The sequence below is a fragment of the Podarcis filfolensis genome (assembly GCF_964270895.1).
Source record: "Podarcis filfolensis genome assembly, chromosome: 6".
Lineage (NCBI taxonomy): Eukaryota > Metazoa > Chordata > Lepidosauria > Squamata > Lacertidae > Podarcis > Podarcis filfolensis.
The window spans coordinates 80,775,409-80,795,831 of record NC_139609.1 but is presented as its reverse complement, the minus strand read 5'-3'; positions in this window follow the sequence as shown (position 1 = coordinate 80,795,831).

The following is a 20,423-nucleotide window of genomic DNA, read 5'->3' as shown; positions in this document are numbered from 1 at the left end:
TCAAACAAAGATGTCCTCTCCTAAGCCCACATACCCAGGCTGTCTACGCTGGCTTAGCCATGCCCACAGAATATAATATGGCAGCATTCCCAAGGATGTGTTCAATGGGGAGCTGGCTTCAGGTACCAGGCTCATTGGCAGACCAACTCTGTGTTACAAAGATGTCGGCAAACACGACATGAAGGGTGGCAATATCAACCCCGCTTTGTGGGAATCTCTTGCAGACGACTACAGTGCCTGGAGACAGTAAGTCAAGTCATGTATCCCCAGCAGTGACCAGAGGAGGAATGACTGCTGGGAGGAGCTCAGAGAGAAGAAGCACCATGGTGCATCTGTAACAGCAAAATCAGATGCCTTCATCTACCCCAGCTGCAACGAAACATGTCTCTCCCATATTGGTCTCTACAGCCACAGCAGGCGCTGGAACTGTTTAGTCATTTGACTTCAGCCCCAATGGCGCACTCTTCCATTGTCTCTCGAGACAGATGGATGTCAACAAGCCTATGAGATGACATTGCAGGGGGTTGACTTTATCCCCAATGGCGCACTCTTCCATGTCTCCCAAGACAGACAGATGCCAACTAACAATTATTTGGATAGGGGCCTTGGCACTGGAGGAGGGGTAGTTCTTTTCTCTCAAGTTGGGGACATAGGAAGCTGCCTTGTACCATGTCAGACCACCGGTCCATCTAGCTCAGTATTGTCTACACTGATTGGCAGTGGCTCTCCATGGTTTCAGAGAGAGGTCACTCCCAGTCCTAATTGGAGATTCCAGAGGTTGCACCTGGAACCCTCTGCATGCTGAGCCACAGCCCCACAGAGCCACAGCCCTTCCTCAAGTTGTTGCTGGTTACAGAAGCATCCATATCTTTAAGGGGGATTTATGTTGGGCAAATGACAAAAGAAGAGGCTAGTCCCCACACTTCCCAATTCTCTGGCAACTGTACCCCACTGGCTTTGCGTGGGCCTAAAGATGGGCAATCTGCCCATTTCAGTTTCTCTTAGTTTCCCATCTGTCCAGCCTTCAATTAAGATCTCCGTATTTTCACACCAGTTTGTGATTCACAAACCCCAAATCCTCACTAAAATTCAACAGCATTTTAACTTGAACTTCTCCCGCTAATACACCTATGGTGCAATTTTGCCTAGTGCGCTCATTTTTGCAAATCAACTTTTCCTAAAACAATGCACTTTATATACTATTCTCGTTAATGTACACACGTTACACCAGTATCTGCTTTTTTTGTACGCGTTACTCGACTGACGAATTGCACTGCAAAATTCAGACTAGTATGAATTTTGAAGAATAGTTGTGCTTCACTTCTCATATTGTTTTGGAAAAGTGTGGATTGGGCAAGCTTAACCTTTAAATATGAATGGATCGAATTTTTCCTCCTTCCCTACCTGGGGCACTGAAAAAGTTCAGAGAGAGGGCATGGCTTCATGCCCCCCACCTCTTCCAGGATAATGGGGCTCCCAGACTCTACTGCTACAGGGCTACAAACATCCTGGAGCTGGTGCTGCAAGAAAGTATCTGACAACATTTACCCTTTACCTTTCCCGCCCCAACCTGGCCACAGTGATCCATGCGACGGTCCCCTCCAGGCTTGACTACTGTAATTCGCTCTACGCGGGGCTGCCCTTGAAGCTGTCCCAGAAACTCCAGTGGGTGCAGAATGCAGCAGCGAGGCTCCTCACGGAGTCTCTGCCATGGGAGCATATTCACCCAGTGCTTTTCCAGCTGCACTGGCTCCCGGTGGAGTACAGGGTCAGATTTAAGGTGCTGTTTTTGACCTTTAAAGCCCTTCATGGCCTAGGACCCTCATACCTACAGGACCGCCTCTCCCGGTATGCCCGACGGAGAGCCTCAAGGTCCATAAATAGCAACACCCTAGTGGTCCCGGGCCCTAAGAAAGTTAGATTAGCTTCAACCAGAGCCAGGGCCTTTTCAACACTGGCTCCGGCCTGGTGGAACGCTCTGCCTCATGAGACCAGGGCCCTGCAGGATCTGATTTCTTTCCGCAGGGCCTGTAAGACAGAGTTGTTCCGCCTGGCCTTTGGCTTGGAGCCAATTTGATTCCCTCCCCCTCAATATTTCAACATTTTAATGTTGTATTTTAATTTTGTTTTTAAGTTGTATTCATTCAACTTGTTTTTATTATTGCTTGTTAGCCGCCCTGAGCCCGGCCTTGGCTGGGGAGGGCGGGGTATAAATAAATATTATTATTATTATTAATTATTATTATTATTATTAACATTTGGAAATCAGCAATGATTTGTTTACTTATTACATTTAGATCCTGACCTTCCTCCAGGGAGCTCAAGGAGACATACATAGTTCTTCTCCTCCCCATTTTATCCTCACAACAACCCTGTGAGGTTGGTTAGGCTAACAGCAAGTGACTGGCTCCAGCTTCATGGCTGAGTGGGGATTTGAACCCTGGTCTCCCAGATCCTAGTCCAACACTCTAACCACTGCAACCACATGGGCTCTGTGCTGATGCAAAGCTTTCTCCGAAGACATGAAGCTGAACGAATAATTGGTCTTGGAACAGACCCAGCTTCTCCAATAATCCGTCTATCACCACATCTTAAATTCTCAGGGTGGGGGAATCTATCACGATGACTCTTTCCAGCCTGAGCATGCTGAGATAGCATCCTTACACTACAGCCTCCTGGATCTTTCTGCATCTACTTACATTTTCTGCAAGAATATCCCACAACTGCTGCATTCTTGGATAAGTTGCAAAAAAAAAAAAAAAAGGAACAGAAAAGAAGATATTCATCAAACTGAAGAGTACACTGATCTCTTCTTTATATATGCACCCATTGGTAATCTTCCAAAGAGAGGGAGATTTTTTAGAAAGAATGTGATAAGGGCAGCTATTTGAGTGGGAGCATCGTAGTGACTACCATTCCATCAGCGGGAAGGGAGGGCATGGGCTGGAGACAGAGCCAGTGGAAAGAGGAAGAAGAAGAAGTAGTAAATGAGATCCTGCTAATCAGTGCCTGACAAATCTCCGAACTGTAAGGAAGATAAGGGCGGAACAACATGCTGCAACGAAGATTCAGGTTGATTGTGGAACTCAACACGGCGTCAACTGCAGGGGCGGCTCAAGGCATTTTGGCGCCTGAGGCGAAACGCTCCACTGCTGCCACTTCAAGAAGGCCTTGTGGTGTCTCCCCACCAGCTGGGGAGGGGTCATTTCCAGACCCTACTCCCAACCTAGTGTTGTAGTGGGGATTTGCACTGGTTTCTCCTGAAGGGAGAAGCTGATGCAAAGCCCTGCCATCTAACAGGGGGTGGGATTCTGCCCCCAAACTGGCCTGCTTTCAAAGCTGGGAGGTCGAATGCCTCCCCTGCAGCTGACTCGGAAAGAAAGTAGGAGGGGGGGGGCTTTCACAGAGCTTTGTCACCGAACCCTCTCTAACCCTAGAGGCAGGGGAGAACAGAGACAAAGCTGGGTGGCAGAACAGGGCTGCCGCCCCTTGGGAGGTGCCACCTGAGGCAGCTGCCTCACCTTGCCTCATGGGCGGGCTGGCATCATTAACCCTTACTTGACGTGTGTGCATTTTTAGGATAAATAGCAGCCTGGGAGCGGTAAGCAAACTGGATCAAGACCATGGCATGAGGCTAGAGAGACTTTAACCCTTTGCCACTGCTGTGATCTGAACTGGGTCCCCCTCACATATGCTGGAGGAAGGCCTCCATTAGTTCCAGTGGAATCAAGAGCCAATTCGGATTGGGACTCTGGAAAAAGGAAAGAGTTGAAGTTTTCCTCCCCACATGCTATAGTCAGGATCCAGTTTTCTCCCAGTGCTGTTTAGGAACATGGGAGAAAGCCATTGGTCCATTGAGCTCGGCACTGCTGGGAAAGGGTTAAAGCCCCCTCCCGTCATACCACAGTCCTGATCCAATCCACCCTTGCCACACAACATGGAACACAATCATGAAAGGGCTAATGACATGTGTAATGTCACACCTAGTTTGGACCTGAGTTGGGCCGGCCATACTATTAGGGGGGGGGAGTGAGCAGCTGCCTCAGGCAGAGGGTTCCAGGGCAGAGACAGTCCAGTCACTGGGAATAGCGTGACATCCACCAGGAAGAGAGAAAGAGGAATTAAAACGCAGGGTGGGGGCGGGGAGAGAAGGAAGCTACTCAAAGAGATTATGAGCAGCAGCTAATGGGAGAGACTGGAGATGTAAAATAGGTAAGGATTGTGAAACCCCCCAAAAAAGGTGGCTCCATGAGAGGTGAGAGGTGCTGGAGCCATCAGATAATGTTTGGGTTGGTTGGTTTTAAAGCCTTTTTGTCCTCCTCTTCACAGTCGAAAGGGCATCTAGGGTGGCTTACATATAATTGTCTTTTTTTAAAGACAAGAGAGTACCTACTCTCAGGCTTGCAGTCTAAAAGACATAAAAGCAAATGGGGGCGGGGAGGAAAGAGAGAGAGAAGCAAGCTCAAACACCTGTTGCGAGCTGCTTGTGCATGCCGGCTTTGCACAGCGTCACATGATGTCATCCTAATCCAATTGCCATCTCATCTTCTCTCCTCCCCACCTCGGCCACCCTGCTTGAATCTAGATTCACCGTTTCTGGTATCACTGGATTTTCCACAAAAGAATAAATCTGGGGGGAGGGGGAATAATACTGTATAAAACTTGCAAGCTTGAACACCAAATCGACAATAAATTGCCATACAGATTGCCAATAAATTGTCCTTCAGCAGAATCCATGGAGCAGTCTTGGTTCTCTTCTCATCTCTGCAGTCTGATGGAACAGGTGGACAGCAAAGGTCTTGGCATCCTTGGATTAAAAGTGTTCCAGACTACAAAAAAATTCTAACTGTCGTACAGTGGTACCTTGGGTTACATACGCTTCAGGTTACAGTCTCCGCTAACCCAGAAATATTACCTCGGGTTAAGAACTTTGCTTCAGGATGAGAGCAGAAATTGTGCTCCGGCAGCGCAGCGGCAACAGGATGCCCCATTAGCTAAAATGATGCTTCAGGTTAAGAACAGTTTCAGGTTAAGAACGGACCTCCAGAACGAATTAAGTACTTAACCTGAGGTACCACTGTATTATGAATAACGCATGACTTTTTCTCGAGGGGAAAACTACACTTCCCAGAAGTCCCAGGAAGAAGCAAAGTGCTTTGAATGTATGGTGTGTACATGGCCACAGACCTTGCATTAGCTGGTAGTGGACTGGGATGGGTAGTTCACTGGATCTCTTCCAGGATCTGTGACCTACAAACAAAATAGAAGTCCTACGTTAAGCACGGTGTCGGCTCACTCTAACCTGGAGATAAAGCTCTTTGAGTCTCTGAGTGTCTGGGAGCTCCCAGCCTGTTGCTGTTTTCTGCTGGGATTCTGTCTCAGGTTCGGGTTGCACAACCAAAGCTGATTCGGAACCCTTGTTGTGCAACAAGCCCGTTTCTCCAAATGATTGGACGTTTGTGATAAGAAAAGTGCGGGGGAAACACTGAAAAGTGTGGGATAGCCTGATGCAATGCTATCTAACCTCCCTGGAAAAATATCACGACAAATGCTCAGTAAACAAGTTGTCCAGAGGTGGCGCCTCTCTCTCTCTCTCTCTCTCTCTCTCTCTCTCTCTCTCTCTCTCTGTGTGTGTGTGTGTGTGTGTGTGTGTGCCTTGAAGCTGCTCTAAATCAAAGGTAAGGTAAAGGACCCATGGACAGTTAAGTCCGGTCAAAGGCGACTATGGATGCGGCTGGCACTGTGGTCTAAACCACTGAGCCTCTTGGGCTTGCTGATCAGAAGGTCAGCGGTTCAAATCCCCACAATGGGGTGCTCCCATTGCTCTGTCCCAGCTCCTGCCAACCTAGCAGTTCAAAAGCACGCCAGTGCAAGTAGATAAATAGGTATGGCTGCGACAGAAAGGTAAATGGCGTTTCCATGCACTCTGGCTTCCATCACGGTGTCCCGTTGCACCAGAAGCAGTTTAGTCATGCTGGCCACATCAGAAAGCTGTCTGTGGACAAATGCCGGCTCTTGGCCTGAAAGCGAGATGAGCGCCACAACCCCATAGTTGCCTTTGACTGGACTTAACCGACTGGACTTTACCTTTTTACCTGCTCTAAATCAATGTCCCATCATTTCTTTGAACACCATTTGATTGAGGGGAATTACATTTTCTCCAACTGAGAGATCCAAGAACTCCTGGCTTTGTCCAGGCACTCTGTCACGTGTACAAGAACACAAAGAGACCGAAGGGATGACTGGTCTCTTGTTTTGTTTTGAAAGAGGTGTTGTCAGGGATGCTGCTGGGCGTACACAAGGGTGTGTTTGGTGCTGGGGCTTTCTGGGTGAGTCTGTCCTCAGGCTGAATACAGCTCCCTAATGCCCTAACACTAACCAGATCATCAAGATAGGGCGAACTGGAATTTTACTGCCTTACCACAGATTCTTACTATTCACTATTATTCCACTTACTTCAAAAGACCCAGAGACAACCATCCATTTCAGCATCGCACAGAGGGCTCCCTTTCCCCCTCTTGCCGAATGCTTGGAAAAGAAATCATTTTAAAATATAATATAACGTTTGCCTAAGGTTACCAGACCGACAATCCCCAGATTTACAAATCAGTCGCCTGACAAAATCCATCTATTTAATAGGAAGTTGAAAAGTGTCCCCGGATTCATTGAAAAAAATCTGGTTTGCTACCTATTCTTGGACCAGAGGCTTTGTGCCTTTAAGCAGCAACAACAATAACAACAACAACAACAACAACAGCAATGGGAAAGGCTGTGTGTGAGAGCCAGTGTGGTGTAGTGGTTAAGAGCGGTAGTCTCGTAATCTGGGGAACCAGGTTCGCGTCTCCGCTCCTCCACATGCAGCTGCTGGGTGACCTTGGGCCAGTCACACTTCTTTGAAGTCTCTCAGCCCCACTCACCTCACAGAGTGTTTGTTGTGGAGGAGGAAGGGAAAGGAGAATGTTAGCCGCTTTGAGACTCCTTAAAGGGAGTGAAAGGTGGGATATCAAATCCAAACTCCTCTTCTTCTTCTTCTTCTTCTTCTTCTTCTTCTTCTTCTTCTTCTTCTTCTGTGTTTGTTGAGTGACACCTGTAATGTGGCTTCAGGAACATACAGTGCCTCTGTCAATCAAGTGGGAGGTGCAAAGAGGATTAAAATTGGTCCCCAATCTCATGCAGGGGGCCATAGCTCTGTACCTACATGAGTTCTCAAGTTTGATCCCTGGCATTTTCAGCTAGAACTAGGAAGTTCCCCTGTTTAAAATAGAGATACAGTGGTACCTCGCATTACAGAAGCTTCAGGTTACACATTTCGGGTTGCGCACTGCACCGAACCCAGAAGTACTGGAACGGGTTACTTTTGGGTTTTGGTGTTCACGCATGCACAGAAGCACTAAATCACTCTTTGCGCATGCGCAGAAGAGCCAAATTGCAACCCCTGTGTGCGCAGATGCAGTGCTGTGGGTTGCGACAGCTGTGGGTTGCGAACGTGCCTCCCGCACGGATCACGTTCTCAACCGGAGGTTCCGCTGTATAAGGGAACAGGGAAACAGGAGTAGAAATTGCAGGTGTCCACTTATCTGTCCCATGTCTGGAATGGAAATTAATCCAGGAAATGCAATCAGTATTAACTGGTGTTGTTCCTTTAATCTGCAGACAAGACATAATTGGTTCTTTCCCCCGTCCTCATTTGTCCTGTGTTTCTTTTGCACTGAAATGAATGGGGTGGAGCAATGGATCGTGAGACATTGGCAGAAGGTGAATTGCAGCAGAACAGAAGCAGTGGCTATGTGTGCTCAATACCTTTAAAGCACATTTGAAGCTCGTTCTTTCCCTCGAAGAATTCTGGGTGCTGTAGTTTGCTAAGGGATGCTCAGAGAGTTGAAATAAAGTGCTCAGAATTCTGTGAGGGAAAGGAAGTGCTTCAAATGTGATTTAAAGATATAGTACATACATAGCCAGAGTACTGTGTGTCTCATTTACAGCGTGGAACAGAAAACAATGGCTTCTTGCATCTCCAGACTGAAACTCTGCAGAGCTGCTGCCAGTCAGTGTAGACAATATTGAGGTAGATAGATCAATGATCTGGGTAAGGCGGCTTCCCAATTTAAAGTCCAAGATAATTTTCTGCAACAGATTAATGGCACATTCTGAAGTCTTGTTCTTCAGAATGGGAAGGTGGGTTTGGGGGGAATCAACTTAGTGCTGTATCTTCGCTTAGCATGCATTAACTTCTCTCATATCCCACTTCACCAGAACATATTCTATCAAAAGTGTACAGAGTCATGATACATTTTATGTGACCCCCGAGCCAGGGAGATAAGTCACTATGCAACCTTTAGAAGACACCTGAAGGCAGCCCTGTATAGGGAAGTTTTTTAAATGATTAATATTTTATTATAATTTTATATATGTTGAAAGCCTCCCAGAGTGGCTGGGACAACCCAGTTAGTGGTTCGTTGGTTGTTGTTGTTAAGGTTGTCTCTATTTTCATTGGAGAAATGTTGGAGGGTAGGCAAGTGCAAACTTCGGGTTTAAACTTTAAAATCGACTGCAGATGGTCAGCTTGTTTCTTTTATTATGCTTCCTTCCATTGTAGAGCTGAGACCTGACCTTCCAGGTAAGTTCTCCCATGCAAAGGTATGGAACACCATGAACCTTGTGTTCAAGCCATCACTAGATCTCCCTGTTTTTGTTACTACCCACCCTGTCCAAGATCTTTCCAAGTGATGTTTCCCAACGGCATTTAAGTACGATAAAAGCAAAGGAAATAACTATATAAGAGCGCCACACCTTTCCATTTTCTCCTCGGCTGCGGCCTGCTATCTCATCTTGGCACCTCAATGCTTGGGCCTATTCAGCTGCTGGGTTCTTTGGGGCAGGGAACGTGCCTTGTCTCGTTTTCAAAGCACCTCTGTCTTTTATGGTGCTTTATTAGTGTTTTGTTTTTAATTAGGACAACAACAATTAGGACTGTGAGAATCCTCTAGGGTCTGGTTCATGAACTAAGCCCTCTGCCGTGGGGGTAAGTGGCTGTTGGACACCAACCAAACCCTGAAGCTTTGCTTGGATGTTGAGTGCAGACAAATTTAAACCAGCAAAATGAAATTTCCGTAGATGGCTCCGATCTAACCAGGGGCCATAAAATGTGCGTTGGCAAATAAGTTTGTCCGTAAGGTACAGGATACCTGCTTGTGTCATGTATCCTGAACCATTAATATAGCCACACTGCATTTGTATAATGGGAGAAGGAGCAAGGTTCAGTTTCCTCCTGTATAAACTTCCTGGAACTTCCAGGACACTATTTTTAGGTGGGATTCAGTCACATACTGGCACATTTGGGTTGTCTTGGGGTTGTTGTGCAACATGCCCAGACTTCCTCCTCCTCCTCCTCTTTTTCCTCCTCCTCCTCCTCCTCCTCCTCCTCCTCCTCCTCCTCCTCCTCCTTCTCCTTCTTCTTCTTCTTCTTTATATGCCACCCATCTGACTGGGCTGCCCAAGTCACTCTTTGCCAAAATATAGTAAAAATACAATACAACATCAAACACTAAAAACTTCCCTGAAGAGGGGTGCCTTCAGGTGTCTTTGAAAAATCACATAGCTGTTTGACATCTGCTGTGAGGGAGCTCCACATGGCGGGTGCTGCTACCAAAAAGGCCCTCTGCCTGGTTCCCTGTAACCTCAACTCTCGCAATGAGGGAACCGCCAGAAGGCCCTCGGAGCTGGACCTCAGTGTCTGGGCTGAACGATGGGGGTGGAGATGCTCCTTCAGGTAAAGAGACCCAAAGCTGTTTAGGAAAGCGATGGGGGAAATGTAGGGTAACCTTTGCTCAATACCTCACCTCGCATGAATCAAAAGGAATGCTCAATAAGGACCAGGCATCCGCTGCATGCCACGGGAGCATTTAAAGCACATGACTTCCCCTAAAGAATTTTGGGAGCTGTAGTTTTCCCAGGGTTCTGGGAATTATAGTTTTGTGGATGGTGAGCTACAGTTCTCAGGATTTGGGGAGGGGGAGTCATGTGCTTTAGATGCGCTCATGTGCAAGCTGATCAGGATGAATTCCAAACAAACAGGTTGTCCGGCATCCTGTTTCCTGTCACGGAGAACCAGACGCCTCTGGGAAGCCTCCAAGCAGCACCTGAGGTATTAGCTCTGTCCTGTTGTTTTGCTCGCCAGCAGCGAGTATTCAGCGGCGTAATGCCTCCGAACCAGGAGATTGCATGTAACTATAATGACTACTTGCTACACTCCATGCATTTCTCTAATCCCCCTTTACAGCCATCTAATCCTCACAATGACTGTGCTTTTTTAGGACCTGTTGAAGAGTTTTTACCATCTTTCTACACCAGCAAGTGTTTAGATTTGCTAGGCTGAAATGTGGAGAACACACACCTTAAAATCTCCCGATGTGGAAAGAGACAAGGCGGCAGCCGCTGCTACTCCTCCTTGTTCCCTCCCTGATCGCCCCAGGCGTTAGCCATGTGGCAGACCTGGAGCCTTGATCAATTGGAGCAAGTTGAGAAATGGGTGTGGGTCACAGGACTAAGAGGGCCCTGCCATTATTCCCGGGGGGGGGGAGGTTTGGCCCATAGCTGTCAACTTTCAGATTTCAAAATAAGGGATCAACAGCCTTGAAAATAAGGGACCAGCAGCCTCACCTGTCCCGGGGACAGTCTACGGGATATCTAACAATCTGGGATAGCAGTGGGAAGCAGCGGGAAACGGCGCTGGAATAAGGGAATTTCCTGCAAAAAAATGGGAAGGTTGACAGCTATGGTTTGGCCTGGATGGGTGCGTTTATCTTGCCATGGACATTTAAGCACTGCATGCCAGTCTGTATAATTAAATTTTCCTTCAGGCAAATTAAAATAATAAATACCAGCGCTTTGACTCACAGCTATTAAAGACACTGGAGTCTTCATTGTTTTCAGATATTGGCAGCCGTACCAGAACTGGCAAACTGCGCTCCAGAACTGCAAGAGGGGACAGGCTCTAGAACAAGGGCTGCTTTCACCTTGACTTTAAAATCGCACATATTCAAGCCATCCCAGAGGTAGTTTGAAAACTGTTTAACTTCTGCTTTAAAAAGTCCTTTGGGATCCTTCCCCTCTGAGATCCACGGAACTCTCTTACCCGTGTTTCTTGTTTGAGAGCAGCCACTGACACAGGTTTAAATATGCACGGCAGACATTCCCAAGCTATCAAAGCCAGTCTGGAGACTGCATACTAATTTTGCAATGTCTGATCCTTCCTGCGTGGTTTCAGCATCCACAAAATTAGCATCTGTCATCGGTAGGGCATCTGCGTTACATGCAGAAGGTCCCAGATTCAGTCTCTAGGTAGGACTGGGTAAGACCGCTGCCAGAAACCTTGGAGAATTGCTGTTATTCAGAAAAGACAAGGCTGTGCTAGATGGACCGAAGGTCTAATTCAGTATAAGGCAGCATCCTATATTTGGGAGCTCCTGAGAACATACAAGCTCTGGTACCCCATTTAAATGGTGCTGAATTGCCGACCATGCTTGCAAAGGAACAGTTGGGACACCTGACATCATCACATGACATCAGGAGAGGGATAAATGGATGGGAGCTCCGGAATGGATGCAACCCAGCAGCACAGCTTGCGTTTAAACAGATCGAAATGCAAACTGTGCCTGCAAATGAACCATTACAAGTGAGATTTGGCACCAAATGCATGCAGTGAAACAGCTGAGTCAGGGTGGGGTGATGTCGGGTAGCTGACAGGTGGATGGTGGAACCATCAGAAGAGAATCCCTGAGTGAGCTCCTCTTGCATTCATACTTTTCATGCCCGGTCAAATATTTCTTTTACCAAGTGCAAAATAGTTTGTTGTTGTTTAGTCGTTTAGTCATGTCTGACTCTTTGTGACCCCATGGACCAGAGCACGCCAGGCACTCCAGGCCTCCCACAGTTTGGTCAAACTCATGCTGGTAGCTTCGAGAATACTGTCCAACCATCTCGTCCTCTGCCGTCCCCTTCTCCTTGTGCCCTCAATCTTTCCCAACATCAGGGTCTTTTCCAGGGAGTCTTCTTTTCTTATGAGGTGGCCAAAGTATTGGAGCCTCAGCTTCAGCATCTGTCCTTCCAGTGAGCACTCAGAGCTGATTTCCTTAAGCATGGATAGGTTTGATCTTCTTGCAGTCCATGGGACTCTCAAGAGTCTCCTCCAGCACCATAATTCAAAAGGATCAATTCTTTGGCGATCAGCTTTCTTTATGGTCCAACTCTCACTTCCATACTACTACTACTACTACTACTACTACTAATAATAATAATAATAATTTATTTATACCCCGTCCATCTGGCTGAGTTTCCCCAGCCACTCTGGGCGGCTCCCAATCAAGTGTTAAAAACAATACAGCATTAGATATTAAAAACTTCCCTAAACTTATCCAAAACTGCTACTCTAGGGGAAGTAAGAGCACATGCAAAGCCACCCAGAGTGACTTTCCCAAAAAGACCCAATAAACTTCAAGAGAGAGAGAGAAGAAAATATTGTTGGCAGAGATATGCACACGTGTGTGTGTGTGTGTGTGTGTGTGTGTGTGTGTGTGTTTAGCATATGAAATGTTTTGCTTTACAAAAGATGTGTTGGCAAATAGCCATGGAGAAGCTGGTGATTAGACCTGGAAAACATGAAATCCTAAATTCTAGGCTCTAGGGTTTCGCTTAGGTCTACATTGCCATATGAGAACACATCCTCCCTTCAGGCCTGGCTTCAGGTGGGGTGTTTATGGTGGCATTTAAAACCATCATTAACATTGGCTAAGGAAAAACCCTCCCCTATATCAATTTAAATGCCGCAAACACTTGTGTGGAAATTTAGCTAATCCCAATATTAACCGGCTGCATTGCTTCACAGATGTCCTTAACTGAAGCCAGAACAATTTTGCCTAAGCAGCAATCGAGATTTACTATACCGCCCCAGGATTTTTGTAAAAATTAGGATTAAATGAATTTCCCCACCCAGGCTAAAGAGGGGGTGAATGCCTGCATGCAACACTAAACAGGGCTCCTATGCCTTTAAGGATGAACACCAGCAAACATTGCTTCTCCTGTGTACCTGAGAAGATGTGGTAGACCCATGGACAGGATCTCCATTTAAAAAAAAACAAAAAATAATCAGCAGCTGGACACATCTGCTTTGAAAATAGGGGAGAGATGGTGTTTTACCCCTTTGGCCTATACAGTGGTACCTCAGGTTACATTCGCTTCAGGTTACATATGCTTCAGATTACAGACTCCGCTAACCCAAAAATAGTGCTTCAGGTTAAGAACTTTGCTTCAGGATGAGAACAGAAATCGTGCTCTCGTGGCGCAGCGGCAGCAGGAGGCCCCATTAGCGAAAGTGGTGCTTCAGATTAAGAACAGTTTCAGGTTAAGAACAGACCTCCGGAACGAATTAAGTACTTAACCTGAGGTACCACTGTACTGTTTTCCTGGTCTGTATCCCTCTCCCCAAAGCTACTATGCGGTTCCGATTTGGAAAAACATGGCAGGAATCCTGCAGAACTAATAGAAACTTTCGGGGAAGAGAGAGAGAGATTTAGATTGGGTTCTGTTTCTTCATTCTGTGCAACAACTGAAAACTTAGGAAAACTAACCTATACCTGATTTGTCAACTTCACTGTCTTTCCTTCCCACTTCTTTGCAGATCCAGCCTTCAGCCTACCTTGTGCTTCTAGCAATGGACTGGTAGCATTGGTATCCTGCTCTTTGCCCAATTCATAAACTTATTATTATTATTAATTCACCAGAGTGGGTGGCCACCTGGGAACATGGACACCACCTTAGGTATTATGATGGGAGAAAGGTGAGGGGGGGGACCTTATTATTATTGCAGCACTAGCAAGGCCTGCAGTGTAATAGAAGATAAAATGGCAAATCCCTGCCTCAAGGTGTTTCAGTGGCCCGCAAACATGATGGTGGATCCATCAGCCCTGAAAACACCCCCTATAGCAATGTTGACCTCATGTAACCATTCCTCAGTCAGACAGAGCATAGACCCATTGAAATTAATGGACCTACATGAATCGGGTCCATAAATTTCAATACGTCTACTCTGAGCAGGACATTGGATGCAACCCTAGGGGTTGGAAATGGGTGGCTTGTGTAGAGACCCAGTGTGGTGTAGTGGTTAGGAGCGGTAGTCTCATAATCTGGGGAACCGGGTTCGCGTCTCCGCTCCTCCACATGCAGCTGCTGGGTGACCTTGGGCTAGTCACACTTCTCTGAAGTCTCTCAGCCCCACTCACCTCACAGAGTGTTTGTTGTGGGGGAGGAAGGGAAAGGAGAATGTTAGCCGCTTTGAGACTCCTTCGGGTAGTGATAAAGCGGGATATCAAATCCATTCTTGACTGCTTGGTGTCATCAGCTCTCCTGCCTCCTTTACCGAGCCCACAAGGGGTGTGTGTGAGCAACCAAAGTAGCAATGGGACTTGGAATTAAGCCATTTGGATGGGTGATGGGTAGTGCTTTGGTCCACTTTGGTCCTCTTCCTTCAGAGAATGGGGTATGTGTGTGGGCAACTTCTTCAGCCACATTCACACCCATACATTTAAAGCACTCTTATACCACTTTAATATTCATGGGGAATCCTGGGAACCATAGTTTGTTAGGGTGCTGGTCAGTGCAGGTTAGCACCCTTAACCAACCACAGTTCCCAGAATTCTTTGGAGAAAGCCATGACTTTTAAAGTGGGATAAGAGTATTTTCGATGTACAGTGTGGGTGGGACCTTCCTCGCTCTCTTGGAAACTCTCTCAAAAGCCACTTATAATTCATTTCCCCTCCACTTTCCAAAAGTACTCATGTCCCTAGCCAATTTTGGAGCCTCTGCTCTCTGAGGGTGTCTGGTATGCTATTACCCTAACTGTGAAACAAAGTCAGGCCATCCCTCAATGTGTGTGTGGAGGGGTACCTCTCTTTATCAAGGCATGTCAACTGATGGCATTCTGCTGCTTCTGGAAGCCACTGGGCCATACTCAGTTCCCTTTCAGCTGTTTGTGGGGGTGCTGATCCTCTTTTATGTTTTAAAACTTCTGCATACCTTGGATTTCACCTGAGTTTGCTGATAGCTCCCTCTTGGTTCTCAGAGAACATGGTTTGGTTGACTCCAGTCCTGTTTCCACTCAACCACCTGAGTTCACTGTAAGGGAGAAGTAGAATCTGTAACGCTGTGTCCTCACCTCTTAGCAGGGCTGTTCCTCTTCAGATTGCCAGCCAGCCACCTCCTTCCCAAGATACTCTTTTCCATCCCTCCCCCGGTTTCTTGGTTTATGCAAATCTTTGGGTTTCCTTGAGCATCTCTTGTTTCTCCACGGCCTAGTTTGGGCTGCTGGCCTGTCGGTGCTCACCACCTGAGTTCATTATGAAGAGGAGTGGTGATCTACTGTAGCTTCAACCACTGCAATACTCTATTTTTTAGCTTAAATAATAAACAAACTTCCTGGATTCTGTACATCTCAGAAATTCTCTTCCATATGTGCAAAATAGCTTCATTTCATTATGCTATTCGACAAACAGAGCACACAGTTCGCTGTCCCTAGTTTATCCCTAAATTCGCCATGGAGAGTTGTTATTGTCCAGAATTCAGCTCCTTCCCCCAAGTCACTAAAAGTCAAACCACTAAATGGGGGGGGGGGGTTTGGATATGCATATTGTCTAGGGCAGCCACTTACGCATTTCCGGAAGCAGAGGAAAGGCATCAAAAGGGCAAAACAGCGCACAGATTTGTGTGTGCCAGTTTATAGGTACAGATACAAATTGAAAAGCAGTTAGTGCAATCATTAGTCTAATTTAAATAAAATCGCAATACATTGCATCACAGAAGGGAACACTGTGACCAGGTGATCTTTGTGCCGGCTCAGTTCCATTGTCAAAGTGTTGCTGTCGATGGGCAACTTCAAGGACCAATCTGCTCTCCTGTGTGATGGTTCCTTAGCTTTCAACTGGAGTTGGGCTACACAGAAGATCCTTGCCTCTGGTGCTCAAATTAAGAGGGGAGAGTAGAAATGAAGCTCATATAAAACCCACAAGTTCTATCTCATGATTTCCCTCTAATTTTACCAAAATCTCTCTCACACACACCAAGAGAAACCTGCACACCCCTTTGCCTTTGAAAAACGTTCGGGTGTTAACGAAATGTGGGCTGAGCTGTGCCGTGTCCCAATTTGCATGTCACTGGGGGTGGCAGAACGCAACTTTTCTTTCCTTATTTGCATGGAGAGAACCTGCCATCTGAGCAGGCCTTGCATGTGACATGCCATGTTCGATACTCCTGGGATGGCAGCTAGCCATGATAGCACGGCTAATTTCAGTCCTTGCCCAGCCCATGAAACTCACCTCACCCAGAACTTGTTTAAACTTCTCCAGCTGTTCTTGGCATGTGCTGAGATTTCATAAAGTTGATGCCATCAACTCCCACACATGGAACGAGAGACAGAGAGAGAAAGCACATCCACATGGGGCCTAATTTAGGGTAAGAAGAGGCCGTTTTCGTGTGTGAGAGAGGAAAAGCAAAAGTGTAATATACTTCCCTCCAGGCCTTCTTAATAGTTAAAATTGATAAACTGAAAGCCTGGCGTGCTCTGGTCCATGGGGTCACGAAGAGTCAGACACGACTAAACGACTAAACAACAAAAACTGAAAGAGGCGCAACATGCGACAGCCTTCTCAGCATGGACAGTTCAAAGACATTTCTTGACTTAAGTGGTACTTTACAAAGAAACTCCCAATAATTCAACCTCTTCCCTGAGAGCTAGACCTGGAATGATACATAATTTGCTGGCTTTTATTGAAAGTCTCACTGTTTTCTTTGTGGTGGGGGGGGGGTGATGTTTACTTACAGCTGTTGCAACAGCTGATGTCACGACATTTGTGACTTTCACAAAGAGAGGTATCTACTTCTTGTCCTTGAGGCTGCATAGAATCATAGAACTGTAGAAGACTTGGAAGGGATCCAAGGGTCATCTAGTCCAACCCCCTGCAATGAAGGAATCTCAGCCAAAGCATCCGTGACAGATGGCCCTCCAACCTCTGCTAAAAAAAAAACCTCAAAGGAAGGAGAGTCCACAACCTCACGAGAGAGACCATTCCACTGCTGAACAGCTCTTACTGTCAGAAAGTTCTTTCTGATGTTTATTCAAAATCTCCTTTCTTGCAACTTGATGCCATTGGTTTGGGTCCTACGCTCCAGAGCAGGAGAAAACCAGCTTGCTCCATCTTCTATGGGGCAGCCCTTTAGATACAGGGGTACCTCAGGTTACATACACTTCAGGTTACATACGCTTCAGGTTACAGACTCTGCTAAACCAGAAATATTACCTCGGGTTAAGAACTTTGCTTCAGGATGAGAACAGAAATCGTGCTCTGGCAGTGCGGCAGCAGCAGGAGGCCCCATTAGCTAAAGTGGTGCTTCAGGTTAAGTACAGTTTCAGGTTAAGAACAGACCTCCAGAAAGAATTAAGTACTTAACCCGAGGTACCACTGTATTTGAAGATAGCTACTTTCAGTCTCCTCGTTCTAGGTTAAACATACTCAATTCCCTCAACTGTTCCTCATAAGGCTTGGTTTCCAGACCCTTGGTCGCCTTCCTCTGCACATATTCCAGCTTGTCAATATCCTTCTTAAATTGTGGTCCCCAGAACTGGACACAGGATTCCAGGTGTGGTCTGACCAAGACAGAATAGAGTAGTATTATTACTTCCCTTGATCTGGACACAATACTTCTGTTGGTGCAGCCTAGAATAGCATTAGCTTCTTTTTTTTCTGCTGCATCACACTGTTGACTCATGTTAAGCCTGTGGTCCACTAAGACCCCTAGATCCTTTTCACACGTACTGCTGGCAAGCCAGGTGTCCCCCATCTTTGTGCAGCTGGTTCTTCCTGCCTAAGTGCAGAACCTTACATTTGTCCCTATTGAAATTCATATTGTTAGTTTGGGCCCAGTTCTCTTGTAAGCCTGAGCTCATTCTGAGCTTCGGCCTGCCTGAGCTTCTCACTGCAACTGTTGGCTACTTGTGTATACTGTTCCTTCATGACTTCTTCTTTCTCCCATTTCTTATAAATCCCCTTCTTACATCTCAGCTCATCTGTAAGCTCCTTATGCAGCCACATTCTTGAGCTCCGATGGATGGAGAGCAGTGTGTGAGTATGTGTAGAACCTAGCCTACTGTACAAAGGTAACATTTGCATGCCTCGCTCCGCCCACTTTCATCTCTGGCCCTGCTCACCACTGACATGTGGCCTCCTGAAGGGTGTGCAGCCCTTGAGCTGAAAAAGTTTCCCTGCCCCCTGCTCTGAGTCAGTCCCATCATACATCAGGCCCTTAGGGTCCAAATGTGACCACATTCCAACTGAATTATCAAGCTAGCTCCATTTCTGAGAAGAGCTGGGGGCAACAGAAGAGGAAGGTTCTTGCCTCCAGGCCTTGCTTGTGGACGTCCTGGAGATGTCCAGTCAGCCACTATGGGATGCTGGACTGGAGAGAGGGCTTTCCTTATATCCTTGCACTGCTATATGTTGCATTAAGCAGCTACTGGTCGGCTTGGGTGCTTGTTTTCACGGCTGGATTTTGTAGGGAGGGGAGATGCCTGTTCCTGTGGTTTTTCTTAGGCACAGCAAGGCAACCTAGGAAGTCTAGTTCAGGCTATTAGTCCATCTACCTTTGTCTACTCTCAGGCATATTGGCAAGGCAGCTACTGCAATGGTGCGCCTCTCCAAGAGGATATGGGAGAATGTGATGCTAACATCCAAAACCAAGAGGAATGGCTACCAGGCTTGAGTGTTGAGCACGCTGCTTTATGGAAGTGAGTCCAACCACCAGGAGCAACGCCTCAAGGTCTTCCACACATGTCAGGAAGATGTTGGGCATCACATGGCAGGACAGAGTCTCAAACAAAGAGGTGCTCTCCCAAGTCCACATTCTCAGCGTGTTCACACTCCTGTCTTAGCAATGTCTACTCTGGCTTAGACATGACCACAAAATGGAAGCTTGCAGGGTCCAAAAGGACCTGCTGGCTTCAGGAACCAGCCCTGTTGGATGACCAGTTCTGCATGTCTGCAAACACGAAGGCTGACAACATGACAACATGTGGGAATCCCTCGCAGATGACCGCAGAGCCTGGAGACAGGCAGTCAGGTCATGTATCCATAGCAATGACCAAAGGAAGAATGACCGCTGGGAGAAGCGCAGAGAGAAGAAACGCCATGGTGCATCTGCAGCAGCACAACCAGACACCTTCATCTGCCCCAGCTGCGACAAAACATGTCTCTCCCATATTGGTCTCTACAGCCACAGCAGGCGCCGCAACCTTCCAACAGTTTGACTTCACCCCCAATAGTGCACTCTTCCATTGTCTCTCAAGACAGACAGAGGCCAACAAGCCCATGAGATAATCTGTGAATGTGACCTGGTACAGAGCAAAAGCAAGGGTCTTGTCAGCCACAGCCATGTAAGGGAAGAGGGTGAGGTCGCCAGGTATGAAGCACAGATGTTACATCTTGTCTTGGCGCTTTGGCATTGAAAAATTAAGCAGAATCTCACAATGAGGAACTGGCTGCCTTTTCTGTATACATGTAACTTCAAGTGTTAGCTCCAGGTTTTTTCTGGGGGGGGGGGGGCTTGGACAATACATCCTCTGTAGGCTCCCCCTCGCTGAGTCCACCTCCCCATTGCAGCAGGCCCAGGGAGATCTTGCCAATGTTGAGGTATGTGCAGATGCCCAACCATGCTTTGACGCCATGCGATGTACACACATATGTACACCCTGAACATGGGAGCTGCCTCCTTTGCGATGCATTTTGCTGGAGGTGCTGCCTGATTTATGACAGCACATGTTCCAGTCAATACAGCACTCCATCTGCACCATGAGTGATACAATGGAAGACTGAACTTCAGCAGTCATATCCTCTAAGTTAAGTAATTTAAAAGTGGGGCACAAACACTGGCAGATCCTGGAGTGTGCGGCAGATTGTGCCCTCCCTACGCACGCACACCTTGTTCAGATACTAGTGGACGATGGTGTCAAAACTGAGAAAAAAATGACAACTTGCCCCACTGAGCAACGAAAGGATCTGTCCATTAAAGGGTGCCTGGTTCTTTGCCTCACAGGCCTGGATGCCACACATCAAAGAATCTTCTGCACTTTCTCAACCACCTTGTGGCTAGCTAGATTCCAGACTGCTGAGCCCTATTTTAATTGGCTTTTGATCTGCACTTGCCAAAATAGTTTTTGGGGTGGTTTTTGGTTTGTCTGTTTTGTTTTGTTTTTGTTTTTTGTAGGTAAGCTGTTCTTTTCCACTGCCTCTTGCTTTTTCCATGGTGTTTGTACTCAAAAACAGAGCCTTGCAGTGGACAACTTGCTTTTATAAGGTGCACCGCATCTCAGACCCTTGAGTGGT